The following is a 7,806-nucleotide window of genomic DNA, read 5'->3' as shown; positions in this document are numbered from 1 at the left end:
ATGGAAGCTCTTCTGATACTGAGAGAAGTTTCAGATATGTGGTTTTAGAATAGTCATTTAATGGTCTTATACCCAGTTCTTTCACCTTTCTTCATTATCTATCCCTTGCAGGGCCTTCTCTCAAGCCCTCATTACTATCACTTTTGCCTCACATTCTAGCAGAGAATTGGCTCTGGAGTAGCAGAATCTGTTGTTTTAGGAAGTGGTGACTTTGAGGATGTGACTATTCTTCAAGCTGATAGAATGGGCTCACCTTTCTCCTGCATAAAGGGCCCTGTACAGGTCAGTGATGCTGATGAATTATGGGAACTTGACTTCCCTGGGTAAGATGATTTTCCTCCCTGGAGTGAGATTCCCACTTTCTTTTCTTTTCCTCTTACAGACTGTGGATATGGTGTGGTTAAGGAGGGACTGACTCTGGTTTCCTCTTCTAAGTGACTATAGGGCTGAGTTTAGTGACCAAATTCAGAGATTCCTGGGTAGGAAGAGGTCTTGGGTCAGCTTGGTACCACTGTAGGGAATTGCTGCCCCGTGTGTAAGAGTGTGTCCCATTCTCCAAGTAGCCTGTGCAATATAGCAGAAAATAGTTTCTGTTGGCTGGGGGAAGATGTGACCCATCTCTGTGTTTACAAGTGTCTGCAGGATCTCACCAACTTACCTGCTGCTCTGAAGTGTACTTTGGGAAGCGGTCACAAATGCTCTTTATTCTCCATCAGACTCTCTTTGGCCTTCCTTAGTCCTGAGCCCCACTTCTGTGGGTCTTATTCTTACTGAGACACCTGGGGGTTTCTTTCTTTTGATAGGCAGATACAGGTACCATTTTATTTCGTTTTTTTTTTTTTTTTTTTTTTTTTTAAGGATACTTAGTTCCCAAACTTTACCTGATCTCATTTCTGGAGAGAGGGCATTTATCTTCCAGTCTAGTGACATAGGACGATCCCCCTGCAGAGAGGACCAAAGACCTTTGTAAAGATAAGTGAGGCAGGTTTAGATACAACAACTGTAGAATTTTGTGGAGTAGTCTATTTTAAAATAAACTATGCTGGACATAGATTCATATTTTACCTATTAGGTAAAGGTTTTCCACCAATCTTAACCCTTATCAACATATTACTGCTCATTGCATCTCACCTACAATTCTTGAATTCTTTCTGTGTTTTCACATTGCCTACCTCAGTGGTCTTCCTTCCTAGCATGGGATGAATTTATTCAAGAGCAGTTTTTGAGCACTTGACATTTACCGACCTTTGTTTCACAAGCTCTGGAGGATACCTGTTCTGCAGACAGTTATAAAGAGCTAAATATAATAAGTGTTGCTGTCAGTACACAGGCAGTAGGAGCACAGCAGAGGAGGGGTTGGGGTAATTCCAGTGTAGAAGGTATGTAAACACTCCTTCAGTGACAGGACCATATGTCCCAAATTTGGCAGATTATTGTTATTCTACAGTGGCCGGGGTTGCGGGGAGGTAGCTTATCTACCTAGAGGAAGGGAAAAGAGGATCCAGTAAATCATTGTAAATAACTTTGCAGTTCAAGGTGCAGGAGAGTCACTTGGGGAACATATACAGAAATGGTTATTTCTGGAGCCCATCTGCAATTATTTTCTAGTAAGCCTTGCAAGAGCTTGAGTCCTAGGACTAGCTCCCGATTGGGTCTTTCTGTTCTTGACTTCTTAGAAACGGGAGCTGGCAGAGTCTGCAGCATACCCTGAGCCCCTACATTGTCAGTGGTGTAGGCAAATACAGTTAGTGTGTCTTATCCACCCGGACTCATGTGGAAAATCTAGAATGCAGAGTTTGTGGTGGACCTGAAGGGCTCTATCCTGAGGAACTTGGGGAAGAGGGCAAAACCAGGACAGGGAACAGGAAATGAGAGCACAGGCGAAACAGCATGGAGTGGGAGCAGTGACCCCCTCCGTGACTGCCACAGGCCTGCCATATTTCAGAATATTAACTCGATGTAGGATGAAGTTGAATTGGACTGATGGGAAATGAAGGCATAAAGTCCCATTTCACTATTATTTATTAGTCATTAACTTTTGAGTGAGTAAACTGCATAGGAGTTCAGTGATGACACAAAAATGGAATGGGAAGCTGGGTTGGAGGCAACATTGGCCAGATCTTACCAAACCTGGCCATGCAATGGGAGAGTTGTCAGATGATATTGGGGAACATGACATAGGGGAACTTTTTAAAACTCATAAACTTCAGATCTGAGCACGAGGTTCCTCTAGAATATGTAAGTGGATGGCTGTAGCAGGCCATTGGGAAGGCAGGCGTGGAATCTAGGATAAATGTCAAGTCTGAAAGTAAAAATGGATGTGTATGCTGTCAGAGTGGGATTGAACTTTCCCCAAGAGAGAAAAAAGCTGAATCTTACAGAGTAAAGAATATTGAATTTTAGAAGGAAGAGAAAGTAGTCAGGTAGTCAGAAGAGGGCTGCCAAGAGGGAACACTGGAATTGAAAGCAAGGGCAAGAGTTTCAGGGCTGGTGGTTTGTAGAAAGGGAATGAATGGGAGAGGAAAAAGACTGGGCAGCATTTTAGCCTCTAATTTTGATAAGCTTAGTAATGAAAGAAAATAAGTAGTAGTACTTTTCAAACTTTTCTCATTATGATTCTCAGTAGGCTTTACACTTTACAGCAAAACTCTAGGCTCTGAAACCAGCATGTTAGGAAACAAAATTAACCCTTACTATTGCTGCATGTGAAAAATGTTTTATTATTTTTCATTCTAATGTAGACCAGTGTATTTCATTTTAAAAATTGATAGTGGTACATGATATCAATTTCATGACTAATGATTAGGCAGCTTGTAAAAAAAATTTGATCATGAAAGGATGATCATTAAACCCAAGTGGATTTGAGGATCTAAGGAAGGAGGCTGAAGATGAAGAAAAGAGATGGAACTGATAGAGCAGTGTTTCAAGGAAGTGGGAAGAGATAGCATCAGGATGGTTGGGAGGTTAGGAGGTTAGTTCTGGGTGGGAAGATGTGGAAGGTAAAGAAGTAGAGAGTGTACCTGGGCAACCTTTGTTTCTTTCAGCAGGAAGGAGATGACAGGGCCTGGAGAACGAGGGAGATGGGCTTCCTTTGGGATAGAGGGAACGTGGTGATTGCTTAGAAAAGCTGCTGTGGGGATCCTGATCAAGGTGGACCATGGAGTAGAGGGTAGCAGGAAAATAAATTGATAGCTCAGTCCTGATTTTATGACACCAAACTGCCTAGTAGCAAGAAAGAGGAGGGTGTGAGAATAGACTATGAGGCTCGAAGTCGCATCGATCATTCTCTTTTCAGACTTCTGGTTACCATGCTTACTATAGTCCTGGGCTTCTCCTCTCCCAATACACTCCTTTTTGGAACCCTTAGTGTTAACTCACACTCCCAGGAACTGATTAACCAAGACTAATCCCAGATAACCTCACTTAATTCCAAGTTAGTCCAACATTTTATATACAATAGATTAACTTTGAGTTAAAAGGTCATCCAAGCTTTAGGAACACAAATAACATTTTGTAGGCTGTTGTTTGTCTCCTTTTGGCTAATGTGCGAAAGGATACTCTGCAGTCTTGGCGTGTCTTAAAATGTGATCTTCCTTTTCCACACAGGCAGAGGGTCTAGAAGTAGTTTCTTTGTGTGTTTGCGGTTCTGACTTTGAAAGTCTGATGTCAAGACATATCAGTTGCCATCAGTATTGGGGTGTTTGCTCATCTCTGTGGACCTGCAGTTAAGAACCTCTGAACTAGGTAATCACGTGACATATGGGGATGTGGTCCTTTAAGCACTCTGTGCTTCTTCCTATCTGGATATAACTTAGTGCCCTTAATGCACTAAGTGTCTTCAGTCTTTGGGGACAGTTACAGTGTGTGGATTTTTTAAAAAACAATCATTCACCTGTTGCCTTTGCTTTCTGATTCTGTTTGTTTTAATTTGTGACTCTGAGTCTTTCCAGCCCCAGTGTCACTACTTGGTTTTAGAGCCTGTGCCTTCTTTGTTATTCTCTAGGCTTATAAATACCATAAATTCAAAAGACTCTGTAACACAGAGCCTGTGAAGTTTAGGAAGTAATTTTATGGATTCACTGATACCCAGTTCCACCATAAATGTTCTCTGCCTCTGTGATACTTGAGATTTTCATTTTAACAGTCTTGTCTTCCCAGACGACTGACATGGAGGTTAGAATAATAGCTTTCAAAGCTCAATAATTTTTAATGCTCTTATTTATAGTATAATTTTCAGGTGGCATTTGCATTTTTTATTTCTTAAGTCAGATGCTGAGACCAACATTGGCAGTGAGTCCACATTAACACAAGAAATTTCCAAACAGAGAGACATGATGATATCACATGAACTGATGAAGAGTGTCCATTAAGGAACTGACATTCCAGAAACATGTGAACTAGGAAACCCCCACAGTGAAAAATATTCAAGGAAAGGTCCCCAAAATCCCCTATGTGAGGAAACCCTTCAGATGTGAGGAGTATGGGAAGTGCTTTAGCTATTTTCTTACTATGTTAGCACCAGAGTATTCATATTGGGGAGAAACCCTTTGCATATAATGACTGTGGAAAGGTTTTTAATGGCAATTCCTTGTTAATTTGGCATCAGAGAATCCACACTGGACCTGCAGGAGTCCTGATAGGAGAAGCCCTATCAGTGTGAAGAGTGTGGGAGAGCCTTCAATGATAATGCATATCTCATCTGGCACTGGAGGATCTGCAGTGGGGACAAATCCTATGACTGCACAGAGTGTGGACATAGCTTCCCCAGTAGTTCTGAGTTTGTTACACACCAGAGGATCCACACTGGGGGAAATCCCTATGAGTACAGTGAGAGTGGGAAAGCTTTTGTTGGTAATTCACCACTAATTGGGCATCAGAAAATCAACACTGGAGAGAAATCTTATGAGTATAATGAGTGTGGCAAGAGCTTCAGAAAGACTTCCCATTTTAACCAACATCAGCGTATTCACACAGGGGAAAATCCTTATTCTTGTAAAGTACGTGGACAAAGCCTTCAGTTTTCCTCTAAAAGTGATTCAGCACCAGAGAATTCACAGTGAAAATAAACCCTTTGACTGTGAGGATTGTGGAAAAGGCTTCGGTGCTCAGGAACAGTTAACAAGGCATCTACGAATTCATATTCAGGCATCTTCCTATGTATGTGATAGGTGTGGGAAAGTCTTTACTAGTAAAATTAATCATCTTCAGCATCAAAGAATCCATACTGGAAAGCCCTATGAGTGTAGCAAGTATAAAAATTCCTTCAGGGCTTCTTCCCAGTTAGGTCATGATAAGTATGTCCATTCTGGAGAGAAGCTTATGCTGGACTTTTGCCATTTTGGCCTCCCAGAATTTTTTACCCCCTTTTACTGGTAAGAGTCTACTAAGTTTCCCTTTGGAGTCCACCCTTCACTCAGCAGTGGAATGTGTGGCCAGGGGCCTGGTTCAGCTTGCACCTTCCTCCCATCAGGCTACAGTTATTGGTTTATATGTCAGAAGTTGACCCAAGATGGTTCAGTTAGAGCCCCAGGAATAGAGCTAAGAAGAAATATTCTTTTTTCATTGAATTTTAAGCTAATCGAGCTTCTAGATTCCTTGGAGGATGAAATAAAGTCAACACAGCAAAAGAGAGATCCCGAGAGTTCAAGAGTAATCAAATCTTAAAGATATTGTTTGAACAACTATATTAAACCTTATCTAAGATAGAAAAGTATGGTTTTTTAAATTCCAGTAAACAATAAGTTCAAAAACTTTTGATTTTGATGAGGCAAGTTTGAGTTAGACTTTTTAAAACTTGGAATAGAATTTTGACTTACACAGACCCTTATCAGGGGTCTTCAGGGATAATGTATTTGATGATGGAGAAATGGAAATGTTTAGTGTGTATGAAACATGAGAAAGTCTTTATGGTCCTGGCTGCTCACACCCAGGGATTGTAAAGAGATTAGAAAATCCATGTAACACTGGGGAGCCCAGTCTTCATAAGGACAATGCCAGTGGGCAGAAGTGGTAACGTCTTAAGCTTGGTAACAAAAATTTCAGTGTCATTACAAAACTGTGCATGTATTCATCAGCAAATCCATTTTCAAGAAGCATGGAACAAAAAGACTTCACTCCTTTCTTTTTCTTTCTTTTTTTTAAGGTGCTGGGGATCAAATCCAGGGTCTTTTCCTTGCTAGGCAAGTGCTCTACCACTAAACCACATCCCCAGTCCCTGCTTTTACTCTTAAAGCTTTCATTTCTGTTTACTCAGTTTTTATTTGAAATGGATGCTATTCTAGACATTATACTGGTAAATCTAGGCTATCATGTCTTTTATAGTTTGGTGTTTATCAGCTTACTCTCTAGAACAGCATCCCCACTTTGCCCTTTGATCTGGTTAGAAGGCCAAGGAAATGCTCTGGGTCTTGGCCATAAGACACAGCAGGGATGTTACTGTAGGAAAAAAAAGAACCAAGCTATTTCTTTGGATAGTGAATGTAATCTTCACCTTCTTTTCTTCCATGTGCCCTTGTTCTGCCACCCACTGTTAGAGTCACCACATCCACTTCCGACTGCTCCCTGAAGTCTAGTAACTGGGTGTCTTCACTGCCTCTGCCTTGTGTGCTAGCCACTGGATGAGAAACTCTATCACAGGCTTGGACGGACCAATGAATAGACGAGGTGGATTGTTGTTTAAATAAACATGCTTTTAAGTTGAAGTTTAACATACACACAAAATGCACAACTTAAAGTTGTACAACTTGAATATATATGAAGGACATAGCCTTATAATTGCCAAGATTGAGAAGCAGAACATATCAATACCTTGAAGGTCTCCCTGAACTCCATTCTACTCATTACTTTTCTCTGACCATAATCACTCTTATATCACCACAAATTATTTGGTCTATGGTGCTTCTATCTAAGTGGAATCATCAGTATAGATTTGCTTTCATTACTATGTAGTATTCCATTACACAGATATTACACAATTTATTGTTTACTGTGAGGGAACATTTGGAGTTTTTCAAGGGGAATCATTTTGAGGGTAGAAATCTAAAAATCACCCAGAAAAGAAACTGGTTAAAGTAACCATGGTCAGGAATATTTGTTTCATATGTTGCTCACTCAGCTACAGCTGTCCTTTAGTAAATAATAACAATAGTAATGATTTTTGGCACTTACCATATGGCAGGTGATTCCCTAACCTAAGGATAAATATGCTCTATATGACAATTTTATGAAGGTGCTGTCATTAGCTCCATGCAATAGTTAAGGAAATTGATTAATCTGGTTACCTAGGGACATGATAGCTGTGTAGGGGTTCACATCTAGGAAGCCTGGTTTCAGAGCCCACGTTCTGACCATTGCACAGTATTTTCCAATAGAGATTGGATGTCAAGTCTGTGTCTTAGTAACAGAAGACGAATTGCTGGAAGAAACTGATATGCTCCTTAGAGGTAGAGAAGAGTATCAGGATGGATCACGTCAAGGCAGGGAGGCTGTTATTGACTTCTCAGAATGGGGAATAGACATCAGTAAGGAAAAGCATCAGGTGAGTTACAATAGTAAGGTGTATGTGTATACAGATTCTTCATATAGCTGCTATGAGAGCAGCTTGCTTCTAGGAGGCAGAGGGCCTGGTTCTCAGGACCCCCAACACTTAGTGTCTGTGGGTCCTCAGATCTGGATAATAATCTCACACTTCTCTACTTTTCTCAAAATTTCAGGACTACATCTTCTTCTTGGACTAACAAATTGCTTCCCCAGTGGTCATCCCACATCTGATCTTTGATCTGTCCAGTCTATTGCCAAGCAGCCAGA

The sequence above is a fragment of the Sciurus carolinensis genome, chromosome 16, assembly GCF_902686445.1.
Source record: "Sciurus carolinensis chromosome 16, mSciCar1.2, whole genome shotgun sequence".
In the NCBI taxonomy this organism is placed as follows: domain Eukaryota; kingdom Metazoa; phylum Chordata; class Mammalia; order Rodentia; family Sciuridae; genus Sciurus; species Sciurus carolinensis.
The sequence above is the reverse complement of the archived record's forward strand: the minus strand, read 5'-3'. Positions refer to the sequence as shown.